The following is a 13,843-nucleotide window of genomic DNA, read 5'->3' as shown; positions in this document are numbered from 1 at the left end:
ATCATAGCTTCTAATGCCACCACTCCAAAGCTATAAACGTCACATTTATCTGTTACTCGCATCGTGAATGCAAGCTCTGCGCATCCATAAAACAAAATCGACATTCGTATAAGGATAAGATAAACACTTCCTGATACGAGAAACCCTTTCATCTTTGCAGAGTTTCTCATACTCTACTGAATGACGATTCCCTGAAATTTCTTGTCCGGATCCTACTCCATTACTCAAACAATTACCTTTTTTAAAAAAAATAAAAAATAAAAAATTCTCATAATTATTATAGGAAAGTGGTCTATCCTAAGACAAATACCTGAAATGATCAATACAAAAATGCAGTAACTAGATTAATAGCTTACCTGGAGCCATGTAGCCATAAGACCCAGCAATTGTTGTCCAGTTAGTTGTATTTGAACTCAACAATCTTGCAATTCCAAAATCTGAGAGCCGTGGTTCGAACTCTGACTCCAACAATATGTTGTTCATTGTAATGTCTCGGTGCACAATTGGAGGAGTGCAATCATGGTGCAAGTATGCAATTGCATGAGCCACACCTTGCACGATGTTCACCCTTCTACCCCAGTCCAATTTTGCTTTCCCTTCCACCCCATACAATACATTTCCCAAACTGCCTTTCTCCACATATTCATAAACCAAGTACATGTATCCCTTAATGGAACAGAACCCATAAAGCCTAATAATATTGCGGTGCCTGACTTCTGTCAACATACGAATCTCATTCTCAAAACTCTTGCGACTAGCTGCTGAGATGTCACTGGAGTCTGACATATTAAGCCTTTTAACTGCAACAATCCGACCTGTTTTCAATGCAGCTTTGTAAACGCTTCCAAATCCTCCTTTTCCAATGCAGTACTTCTCATGGAAGTTTTCTGTGGCCTTCACGATATCCCCAAATGTGAATTTACCTTCTCTTTCCCATATAAGTGACTCAGCCTTCTCATCATACTCTCCAAGTGTTTTGCTTTCTTCAAGGGGTTTTGTCTTCCGGTAACATATTATGATTCCAGCAACAATGATTGCAAGTAGCAATAGGCCACAAACAGGAATGAGGACAACCACTAGAGTTGTATTATAATGCTTTTTCTTTCTGGAATTTGTGTAGCAAGGAGTTAGTCCTTCCACATCTCCACACAAACCTGAGTTTCCAACATAAGCTTTTGTTGGTGCATCTTTGAAAACTGTACCCATCGGGATCGGACCTGTTAAATGGTTGTAGGAAAAATCGATGGAGCTATTGCGTAGACTTACCATGCCGGTGGTAAATGATGATGGGATTTCCCCTGAAAGTTGGTTATGTGACACATTAAGACTCTCCAATTTTGAAAGCTTTGCAAGGTTTTGAGGAATATTTCCCGAGAGTCTATTGTTGCTGAGGTCCAACAGCAACTGCAATACTATTAAGTTACCAAGCTCGGATGGTATTTCACCTGACAGGCTATTGTTGCTTAAGTCCAAGCTCAATAATTTACCACAATTCCCAAGTTCTTTTGGTATGTTCCCAATCAAACTGTTTCTAGACAAATCAAGATTGCTAAGCTCACTCAAACTGCCTAGAATCTGAGGAATCTCTCTTGTCAAATGGTTCATGCTTAGATTGAGCTTGTACAACAACTTTAGATTTCCAAGTACAAATGGAATTTCCCCGAACAATTCGTTGGAGCCCAAATTTAAAACGCCCAGTTGAGTCAACTTTCCAAGCTCTACTTGGATTTTTCCAGAAATTCTGTTTCTGTCCATCTGCAAATCGGTGAGAGATTCACATTCTCCCCATTCCGCTGAGATTTCACCAACAAATTGATTGTCACTAAGATAAATGACACTCAGATTTGGATGAACTCCAAAAGCATTTGTAATGTTTCCATTGAATCGGTTCCCATCAAGCCGCACTCTCTTTAGTTGCGAGCAATTTCTCAAGCAGTCTGGCAATGGCCCTGTGAAGTTATTGCTATTCACTGTGAACTCGTCAAGAGCAAAGCCGCTGCACAGTTCAAGAGGCAATTCTCCAGAGAAACTGTTGTTGGAAAAGCTAACATATCTCAGAGCACTATACTTCCCAAAGTCACTCGGAATAGTGCCAAAGAATTTATTGGAGAAAAGAGAGAGGTGCCGTTAAATTACCGAGCCGAGAAATGGTGTTCGGCAACTCCCCTTCAAGTTGGTTAGTATTGAGATCAAGAATTTGCAGAGATGCCATATTCCCAATCTCCAGTGGGATTGTGCCAGTGAGATTGTTGGAGTAAAGTTTAAAGACTTGAAGGTTTGTGAGGTTCCTAACTGTGTGAGGAATCAAACCAGAGAGGTGGTTTTCTGAAAGGTCTAATTCAATCAAATCTTTAAAGTTCCCAATCTCGGATGGAATTGAGCCAGAAAGCTGATTTTTAGACACTTGTAAGAATTGAAGGTTTGTGAGGTTCCCGACTGTCAGAGGAATCAGACCAAAAAGATGGTTTTCTGAAAGGTATAATTCCATCAAATCTTTCAAGCTCCCAAGCTCAGAGGGAATTGAGCCAGAAAGGCTATTATTAAACATAAAAAGAAATTGGAGCTTTGTCAATAGGCCTATTTCCGGTGGAATTCCTCCAGTGAAACGATTCCCCTGAAGTTGCAAAGAGATTAACTCGGTCCAATTGGAGAGAAAATACGGTGAGATGACACCAGAGAGAGAATTATCAGATAAACCCAACTCTGTAATTTTAGTCAGGTTGGCCAAAGACAAAGGCAATTCCCCAGTTAACGAATTTTTAGCCAAAGCCAAGAAGGTGAGGTTAGCACAATTCTCAAGCTGAGAAGGAATTGTAGAATTCAAGTGATTCAAGCTAAGATCGAGACTCGAGAGGCCCTTGAGCTGGCCTATTGAAGAAGGAATTCTCCCTTCCAATGAATTATTGTACAAATCTATAGTTTGAAGATTGAACAATACTCCAATATCCTTAGGAATTAGACCACTGAACTGGTTTACTCCTAGAAAAAGATATTTGAGCTTGGAAAGGTTGGAAATGTTTGGAGACAATGATCCTTGGAATGAATTATCAAAAAGATTGAGGAATTCAAGCTTGCCCAGATTGGTAAATAAAGATTCTGGTATTGTTCCATTGAACTTATTATAGGACAAATCCAAGAAGGTCAAGTTGTGACAATCAAGTATAAATCCTGGGAACTCTAAAGCTAGTTGATTGTAATTAAAGGCAAGGTGTGTCAACAAAGGCATGGCTGAAAACTTAGACCAATCAGGATTTAGTAAGAGGTTTGTTCCAAGGTCTAAGTAGCGTACCTTTTGTAGATTGGTAATCTGATATGGGATTTTCCCATCAAGATAGTTGTCGAGAAGACTCACGTACTGAAGCTCCGTTAGCCGGCCTATCTCTGAAGGTATTGGCCCGCTGAGATGGTTGTGGCTGAGGTCGAAGCGGGTGAGATTAAGGAATGGAGTGAAGTTGAAGTGGGCCAGTGTTCCATTGAGCTTTGGCTGTGTTCCATTGAGGTTTATCTCGGAGACTGTTCCGGTTGAGTCGCAGGCAATGCTTTTCCAGTTACAAAGGTGGTTGAGGTTGGCGAGAGACCATGAAGTGAGAGGAGAGGGAGGGGGAAGAGGGGAGAGAGTGTTTATCCATTTGACAAGAGCTTTAGCTTGTGTTCTTGGTGATGCTGTGATCTGTAATGGAAGAATGGAGATCAAGAGAAGGTGAAGTAAAAGAAGAGAAGGAGGCTTGGGGTGAGTTTCACATGTCATTGTTTTTTGATCTGATTTCAATCTATTACAGCACAGATGGAGAGAAAGGAAGGGAGAGTAGTAGTGTTATAACATAAATGTATGTTGCATGATTGGTAAAGAAGTGTGAACATAGTCAAAGGTTGTCAACATTAGAATATGGTCCCTAGCTCTGCCGAACTTGTATATCTCCTTTCCCTTTCATTTCTTTTCCTGGTAGTGGTAAGTGGTAACCAACCATGTTTTGTGTTTTGTCCATAAAGGTTCAGGAATTTAATTAACTTGTCTTAATTTCATCTTAAAATAGTAAGTATCGGGTCACGTACACTTTTTCTTCTTCTAGTTAATTCCATCTGTTAAAACTTAAATTATAAGGCTAATTCAAGGTAAAAATGTTGTAACCTGGACTGGAAGATGTGTGGAAAATCATGCACCCCAATGACATTGTCATGATGATATGTCCCAATTAAAAAGAAAAACGCTAAATATTATAATTTTATTTAATATTTATTTAATAAGATCTTATTTGTCGAATAAACAGCATTTAGCAAATGCGCAGATCACAGTTAATGCTGATCAAGAAACCCGGATGGGAAAAAATAAAAATGTACAAATCTAGGTATTAAAAATGTAATTAACCCTTCTATTTATAGAGTTTTACAAAAGGATTTGATTAATTTCTAATATAATTTTTTTTTTGGTAACATTAGATATATATGTTTTCTTAAGAGCCAATAGCTTAGTTATCTTCAATTATTAAAGAGAAGACTTGAAGGTCCCAAAGATCCCATTAGCCTAAGTAGCTAGTCCATGTAGGAAGAAAAGAAAGATTAAAAGCCTTATAACCAAATAGTGGTCGATCGACTTAGCCATCAACATTCAACACCGTTTATTCTTGAAGCATGATCTTATCTCCAGTGCACATGTGATGTGCACGATCCCACCCAACATATGGTGATGGTGTCCTGTGTCAACCCTACTGGCACCCATCTTGACTTCGACGACTTGTGCATGCTTTATTTCCAGAAACCATCCTCGGAAGTTGGCAAGTATGTTATCCAAAGCCAAAAATTTCACTGACTCTAATTAGCGAAAGGCTAAAGTAACTAATCAAATAGTAGCGTCTTTGATTCTGTAAGGAGAAGCGTCTTCGTCTTCAACCCAAAGGTAAACTCAAACCCGCAGGTTGAGAAAAGAAAACAAACTCCACAGAGTTTTGAAAGAAAATTATCTGATTTGCTAATGATTCAATAAGTTAGTTTTACATTATAAGCTAACTTATTTATAGAAGAGAAATATTTGTAAAGAAAATAAACATAATCCTAGTACCAATAGTAAACCTAGTCCTAATAAGGAAAATAAAATAATTAAAGCAAATCTAACCATATTAAGGAAATGAAATAAAGTCATAATAAAATAAAATCCTAATATAAAATTGACAATAAGCGATAATCGTGAGAATATTTCCTTTTGTACTTTCATTGTCTGAAAACGGATAAAATTCTGATCAAGCGTGCTCAAATATTATTTTTGATATTTTCCTTATTTTCTTTTTTACCAAAAATATAGTAAATATCGCTCTACATCAAACTCAAAGTAAACTTTTGCAATATTTCCACCCGTCAAAAGTCAGCTTTTTGAGCAGGCATAGAAAAAAACAATTATATGAGACTCTTTAGCTCATATGCTAAATAAAGAAAGTCTGTGCCAATTAGGAAATAATTAAAAAGAAAAAAGGTTCATAAACAAATAATTGAATATTGTGATGACTAGAGGGAAAATGGTTAGGAAGTTTCCGAAAGCGAAAGAGAATAGGTAGAAGAAAAAGTCTTTGTGTATATTGAAGAGATTAACATATTGAAAGTTTTTTTAATGAGATTATTCAGAAATACAAAAGATTACATTAGTATACATATATATTATATGGAGCCTCAAGATCCAACAATTTCATTTACTAGATGCTACCAGAGTGTCAATTTATTTTATTTCTAAAGGCTTGTGAGCTTGCTAACTTCTAATGGGCATCATGTTGATTGGATAGGAATTGCAAGCTTGGATTCGAGCCAACAATTCTTAGTTGTTTTGAATTAAATTAATGTATCATTTACTCTCCTAATTCTCATATGTTACATATTTATTATATAACTCTCATCATTTTCATAAGCTACATATTGATTATGTGAATCTCTTAATTCTCATATATTACATATTGATTATGTACTTATTGTGTTCTTGAGAAGCCCAAATAGAAGCAGCAATTCAGCATAATTAGGGCCTCTGATTGTTTGACCTTCTCTTTAAGTGAACCACATGGATTTTTATTTATATTGGTATTGGCTCTACCATATATGTCTTCAGTGAAAACTCTGAACAAACTCACGTGAAAGGGCATTCACATTTCAAACAAGAGTCGTACCACAATAATTGAGTGGGAGAAGAAAAATGTGTCAATAATGGATCGCTATTCAGTGATTTCTGAGAAGCTCCCATGTCAAGTTCATCATTAGCTAAAATGCTTGAGAGTGAAACAAATTAAGGGCTCTGTCCAAGAATTTCCTCCGTTTCATTAATTGCTGGAGACAGGCTATTAAACACTACAATCGATCCCAATTGGTTTCTTCAATAAATATCTCCCAGTCCCACCATGCCAGACAAAGGGGGCACAATAATTAAGTAGCTTTCCATTTGCATGGTGTTTTCGTGCATGCAAACTTTTGGATTGTCGACAAGTTAAAGGGGAAGTTATGTCGTCAGTTAGCATGTGAAATATATAATTGATTGAGAGATTGAGACAGACCACGCATATATGTGATGTAATTAGTGGTCCGATCCCCAAGTGATCATGCAAATCCTCTACAATGCTGTAATTTCTCTTAAACACTACTAACAATCTCTACTCCTTGTCTTCATGATGTGCACCTAAAAGAACTCTGTTTCATTTTTTTTTTTTTAAATAAAAAAAAAAAAAAAATCCGTTTCCTTGAGCTATTATCCTTAAGTTATATGCTTAATATTGCCATATACTGTTGATATATGTCACCAGGCATATACTTACCAAATAAAAGAATTGAATATGTGTCCAATTTTCCATGCACATTCCACTTCATTTTACAAAAACTTTTACTTCAAGAGGATTTAAACAATTATTTTCTGCTGAATTTGTTTGCTTGAATCAAGACAATTATTATAATTCTCGACTACTTATCCTCTTGCTTTTTACACTTTAATCTTCCGGCATCATCCTGTAACTCCATGGTAAAAACTTCTCATTGGTTAATGCAACACAATTAATATTACTGTGCGTATAATTTGAAAATGAAAAGAGCATTTTAGCTAGCTCCACCTGCATAGCTAAACTGAGGAAGTGTGTAAATTTGATCAACTTCTCGATTGCTTTGCTAAAGAGCTCAAGTTCTTCAAGTGTGCTCATACTTTCAAGTACTTTGACATGATTCAAATAACTAACCTTGCAATTTCAAAAAGTTCTTTCTGGTGCAATTTCTGCAATAGGTTGAAATCCAACTTTGCGAAGGTAAGGGACTTTATTATGTGAAGCGACTTCTTGAGGGTGCGTCTTTGGTTTCCGCCGTCTAGGTTCCTCCTGAGCAGTCCCCCGTGAGTTGGTATTACTATGGTCACGTCTAAGTAGAATAGCCATAACTGGTCTCCCCCTCCAACCTTTTTTGAACAGGAAAAAAAAAATCATAGATATGCTACACTATCTCACATTCATTTCATGAGAGATAATTCTTTTCCTTCCCATTGGACTTTTCCCACGTCTAACTCTTGCAAATCTATTATTGGATTTGTAAGACCCACATGTGGGTCCCACAAATTTAATAGTAAATTTACAATTGTTGGATGGGGGAGAACCAATAGTATATCTCTTATTTCATTAGGTTGATGTAGCTATATTCATAAATTCTTTGAATTTTTTTTTTTTTTAGCAAGTGTTGATCAAAGTGCCACATCAACTCAATAAAATAAAAATGCGATGGAAGTATAGTATTTAATATTTGGTATTGCTAAACAATTCTGCAATCAAATCAATTCACAACTTTTTAATAATAAAATATTTTGTATCATCTCACGAAAAAAGTAGTTGGCATCTCCAGCAGATATGCTAGTTTTTGCTTAAAAGTAAAATGTTTGTTATAGACTATAGTGAAATATAAAAGTTCACTGTAACACATTGAGTAAGTATAATATAGAGGGCAATTGTTTACTTTTTGCTAAACATCCAATTGTTTTTATTCTGTGTTTTCTACTACATAAATAGTAAGAACCTAATAAAAATATATTCAATTCTCATAAGAAATTGTCTGAATTACTATAATTTTAGAATCTATAATTTCAAAAGAAATCAGAAGAGTCTGATGGTGGGATAACATAGGCTCAAACTTGGAGTTGGAACCATAAGAAACAAATCAAACAAATCATATAGAGAGGGGAAATGAATACGTAAAGATTAAATATTGAGAGCCATTTCTATTAGGATGTAGTATAAAACCACTTTTTTACAACATTCAATAGAAATTTAACACATCAGATAAAAACACCAAATACAATGGAAATTAAAACACTGTATTTTAATCCAAATCAATCTTTTAAACTTTTCTACTCATTATAACCCAACACCCACCATCCACCACCGAAACCTCCAAGCCCCCAATATCGAAGTCTCTAAAACCAACCAAAACAGTGGCTCTGGTGGTTTTGTCTATGATGTATTTTCTCAAGAGAATGATTATATTACTTTTTGGTGTTTTAAGTTGAGGTGTTGGCTTCTTATTGAAAGATGCAAAACACTTAATTTACACCACGACCTAATTAGAGTTATTCTCTTAAATATTTATTGTTGATCACCAGAAGGATAGAAGAACGTAGAAGGTTAATATTTTTGCCATTTCTAATGTAAGATGCTTATGTGATGCTCTATCAGGATTTTATAGTGTAAGGTATAGATTTCCTCGGAAGGTTTTACTATGGATTAGTCAAAATTCTAACAATTTATTTTTAGTTAATTTGTCAATTTTTCCAACTCAACCAACAACTTGAAAAAATTAGCAAATTAACTAAAAATAGATTTTAGAATTTAGAACATCCCACCACAAAACATTCCTAAAAATATCATATCTCTATCTCCGGGAAGTTATATTTTCTAAAGAAAGAAAATAATGAAAAACTTTATCCATCTTAAGAGTCTCAATTATAACATTATTTGTTTAAATATGAAGAAATAGCTATAAGAAATTGTTAGAATATAAATTAAATTATTAAATTTATCTATTCGTATGAACTTCATGAAGTATGGTATAAAAAAATGGACATCCTTAAATTGGGAGCTTCTCAAACATGAACAATCCAAAACGAAGATAGATTATCATCCTTTTTAGGATCCAAATAAACCCAAGAAAAAAAAATATATAATTTCATTTTTGGGTTTTAAAAATTATATTCTTCATAAATTGGTGAGTTGGGTTCCAATACAAGTTGACGAAGTTTTTGAGTGCATTAGGCTTTATTTTATGGGGAATTAGGATTTTTTTTTTAATTGAAATATTGATTAATGTTTGGGATAAATGGTGATCTAGTATGGTATGAAAACAAATATCATGAATTTGAACCTTGTTTAATTTTGTCATTCACCTTATATTTTAATATACATTTACAGTCATATATATATATATAGAGAGAGAGAGAGAGAAAGAGAGAGAGTTTTGATATTATTGATTTTGGTTTTATTTAGTCCCAAGGTTAAGTAGGGAGCCAAAAACATAATTGGTAAACTAGCAAGGATAAATACAATTGCACGAAATCCCACTGTAAACTAGAATATAGTGAAATATAAAAGTTCACTGTAACACATTGAGTAAATATAATATAGAGGGCAATTGTTTAATTTTTGCTAAAACAACCAATTACTTTTTATTGTGTGTTTTCTACTACATAAAGAGTAAGAATCTTATAAAAATATATTCAATTCTCATAAGAAATTGTCTGAATCCCTGTAATTTTAGAATCTATAATTTCAAAAGAAATCAGAAGAGTCTGATGGTGGGATAACATGGGCTCAAACTTGAAGTTGGAGCCATAAGAAACAAATCAAACAAATCATATAGAGAGGGTAAATGAATAAGTAAAGATTAAATATTGAGAGCCATTTCTATTAGGATGTGGTATAAAACCTCCTTTTTACAACATTCAATAGAAATTTAACACATCAAATAAAAACATCAAATACAATGAAATTGAAAACACCGTATTTTTAATCAAAATCAATCTTATGAACTTTTCTACTCATTCTAACCCAACACCCACCATCCACCACCGAAACCTCCAAGCCCTCAACATCGGAGTTTCCAAAACCAATCAAAACAGTGGCTCCGGTGGTTTTGTCTATGATGTATTTTCTCAAGAGAATGATTATATTACTTTTTGGTGTTTTAAGTTGAGATGTTGGCTTCTTATTGAAATATGCAAAACACTTAATTCACACCACAATCTAATTAGAGTTATTTTCTTAAATATTTATTGTTGATCACCAGAAGGACAAGAAGAAAGTAGAAGGTTAATATTTTGCCATTTCTAATGTAAGATGCTTATGCGATGCTCTATCAAGATTTTATAGTGTAAGGTACAGATTTCCTTGGAAGGTTTTACTATGGATTAGTGAAAATTCTAACAATTTATTTTTAGTTTGTTTGTTAATTTTTCCACTCAACCTACGACTTGGAAAAATTAGCAAATTAACTAAAAATAAATGTTAGAATTTTTAAGATCCCACCACAAAACATTCCTAGAAAATCTATCTCTGGGAAGTTATATTTTCTAAAGAAAGTAAAGAATGAAAACTATTTATCCATCTTAAGAGTCTCAATAACATTATTTGTTTAAATATGAAGAAATAGCTAGGAAATTGTTAGAATATAAATTAAATTATTAAATTTATCCATTCATATCAACTTCATGCAGTATTGTATAAAAAAACGGACATCCAAAATGAACAATCCAAAATGAAGATCGATTATCATCTTCTTATGGATCCAAATAAACCCAAGAAATTTTTTTTTTTTTCATTTTTGGGTTTTAAAAATTATATTCTTCATAAATTGGTGAGTTGGGTTCCAATTACAATTTGACGAAGTTTTTGAGTGCATTAGGCTTTATTTTATGGGGAATTAGGATTTTTTTTTTTGTTAAATTGAAATATTGATTAATGTTTGGGATAAATGATGATCTAGTATGGTATCAAAACAAATATCATGAATTTGAACTTTGTTTAATTTTGTCATTCACCTTATATTTTAATATACATTTACAGTTCAAAACTTCATATATATATATATATAGAGAGAGAGAGAGAGAGAGAGAGAGAGAGAGAGAGTTTTGATATTATTGATATTGGTTTTATTTAGTCCCAAGGTTAAGTAGGGAGCCAAAAACATAATTGGTAAACTAGCAAGGATAATGACAAGTGCAATCAATCACACCGAGGATTGCTTGTCTGCGAATTCCCCCGCCATATTGTTTTTTGATATTATTGATTTTGGTTTTATTTAGTCCCAAGGTTAAGTAGGGAGCCAAAAACATAATTGGTAAACTAGCAAGGATAATGACAAGTGCAGTCATTCCCACTGAGGATTGCTTGTCTGCGAATTCCCCCGCCATATTGTTTTTCACAAAACTGTTCGCATGTCTGCTGGTTGGCGCCAGTACCCAACCGCTCCCGGTGGAAACAGCGACGGCCTATAGACTTTCCCATCTCCTGGGCCTCACTGCCTGCGTAAACAAAACTATCTTATGCTTATTAGTTATTACTATTTTTTATCAATCACTCCAAACAATCTTATGCTTATATATTGTCGAGTTATTTAAAAATTTTAAATGATATGACATTATGTACACCATTAAATACAAAAAAAAAAAAAAAAAAAATCTAGAGAGTTTTCACGCTCTATATTATTTTTTCTGATGATAAATGAAGTTCAAAATGTTCAAAAAAAAAAAAAAAAAATTTCTTGATCATAAAATGATTTGTGTTCATTTCACTTGAATTGAAAGTCCTCGTCCCACAGAAAAGGGCCTATGATGCCCACCTTTCGTGGACAGTCTAAGTACAAGTTTCACGTCCTTCTTGGTCAGTTTAGAACACGAGACCCAACTCCTCAGAATAGGTTGGCTTTGCAATCCTCCCTCTCTATGGATCCCGATACCTAATTTCTCGGGCTCAAAGACCTTACAATATGGTTAAAATTCTTGGCTACAATTTCATTGGTTCTTCACTTCTTCTCAACTATTAGCTAAATTGCAATAATAAGAATCTTAATACAACTAATCAAAAATATCACATTAAATCAAAATAGTTTAATAAAATTATGCTAATTTTTTTTTTCTTTTTTTCTTTTGAGGAAGCTAATTGTTTTTCTATGGGATGAGATACTTTTTTTTTTTTTGCTTGGATTTTACATCCCGATTTTGGTTTAGTGTGCATCTACTATTGCGCTTTCGTAAATTAAAAGTGCGATTTTAAACCAATCACAAAAAATATATGTTTTGGGAGTGCATTTTTTTTTTTTTTAAAAAAAAAAATGAAAAATATTCAATTATCATTGATAACATGCTATATTTTTTAATAAATGACATTTTGCAAGCTGTTGATGCAAGAAATTACCTGAATTCTACAACTTTAAAAGAAAATTATAAGAAATCCTTAAAAGTATTTCAACTTGGCAGTTGGAACCATAAGTTGAGGATCTTTTCTGACAATATATAAGAAGCAAATCAAACAAATCATATGGAGAGGGTAAATGAATAAGGATTAAATATTTACCGCAGCAGCTGATTGCTAGAAGGGCAAGAAGAAAGTAGAAGGTTAAGACTTTTGCCATTTCTAACGTATGATGCTAATGGGATGCTCTATAGGATTTTATAGAGTAAGATAGAGACTTAATTCCACGAAAGGTTTTACTATGCATTAATAGTCAAAATTCTAACAATTTATTTTTAGTTACGTTGTGCAACGGTTTTCATGCTAGCATGCTCGCAAATTCAACAGTTTCCTCAGCTTGAGTCATGTTTGTTAGAATTTTGAACAAACCACCGTAAAACACTCATAGAAAATCTCTACCTTGTTTCACGCATGTGAGAATTATCTTTTCTAAGGAAATAAGAGAAAGAATAGGTATTGAGAATAATTTCCGTAGGACTTGGTACAAATCAAGTCTTTTGTATCATCCACTCAAAGATAAACACATCAGCGTCGAGCACCAAAATGACTTAAGATGATAAAACTGGATCTCACCCTATTATTTCTATGAATCGACAAAATTTGAATCTCGTTTGTTAGAATTTTGAACAAACCACCGTAAAACATTCCTAGAAAATCTCTACCTCATTTCACACATTCTGGAAGTTATCGTTTCTAAATTCTAAAGAAATAAGAGAAAGTATAGGTATTGAGAATAATTTCCATAGGACCTGTTACAAATCAAGTGTTTTGTATCATCCACTCAAAGATAAACACATCAGCGTAGAGCACCAAAATGACTTAAGATGATTAAACTGGATCTCACCCTATTATTTCTATGAATCGACAAAATTTGAATCTCGTTTGTTAGAATTTTGAACAAACCACCATAAAACATTCCTATAAAATCTCTACCTGATTTCACACATTTTGGAAGTTATCTTTTCTAAATTCTAAAGAAATAAGAGAAAGAATAGGTAATGAGAATAATTTCCATAAGACTTGGAACAAATCAAGTCTTTTGTATCATCCACTGAAAGATAAACACATCAGCATAGAGCACCAAAATGACTTAAGACGACAAAATTGGATCTCACCCTATTATTTCTATGAATCGACAAAATTTGAATATCCTTTGTTAGAATTTTGAACAAACCACCGTAAAACATTCCTAGAATTTTGAAGAAAAGTATTTTCTTTAAGTTTCCTTATTGGTCAACATTGAAACTACAACACAATTTAGATGTCATGCACATTGAGAAGAACATATGTGATAGTATCTTGGGTACATTGATGAATATTCCTGGGAAGAAAAAGGACACAGCCAACGCACGAAGAGATTTACGTGAGATGAGTATACATAAAGA

The 13,843-nt window shown here is 33.7% G+C and overlaps 1 pseudogene; it reads right to left on the bottom strand.

Moving 5' to 3' along the window:
• Positions 1-2: 2 nt before the first annotated feature.
• LOC132165817 (MDIS1-interacting receptor like kinase 2-like) lies at positions 3-3,810 on the bottom strand (annotated as a pseudogene).
• Positions 3,811-13,843: the final 10,033 nt, after the last annotated feature.

Source organism: Corylus avellana, chromosome ca11 (assembly GCF_901000735.1).
Source record: "Corylus avellana chromosome ca11, CavTom2PMs-1.0".
Taxonomy (NCBI): Eukaryota; Viridiplantae; Streptophyta; class Magnoliopsida; order Fagales; family Betulaceae; genus Corylus; species Corylus avellana.
The sequence above is the reverse complement of the archived record's forward strand: the minus strand, read 5'-3'. Positions and strand labels throughout refer to the sequence as shown.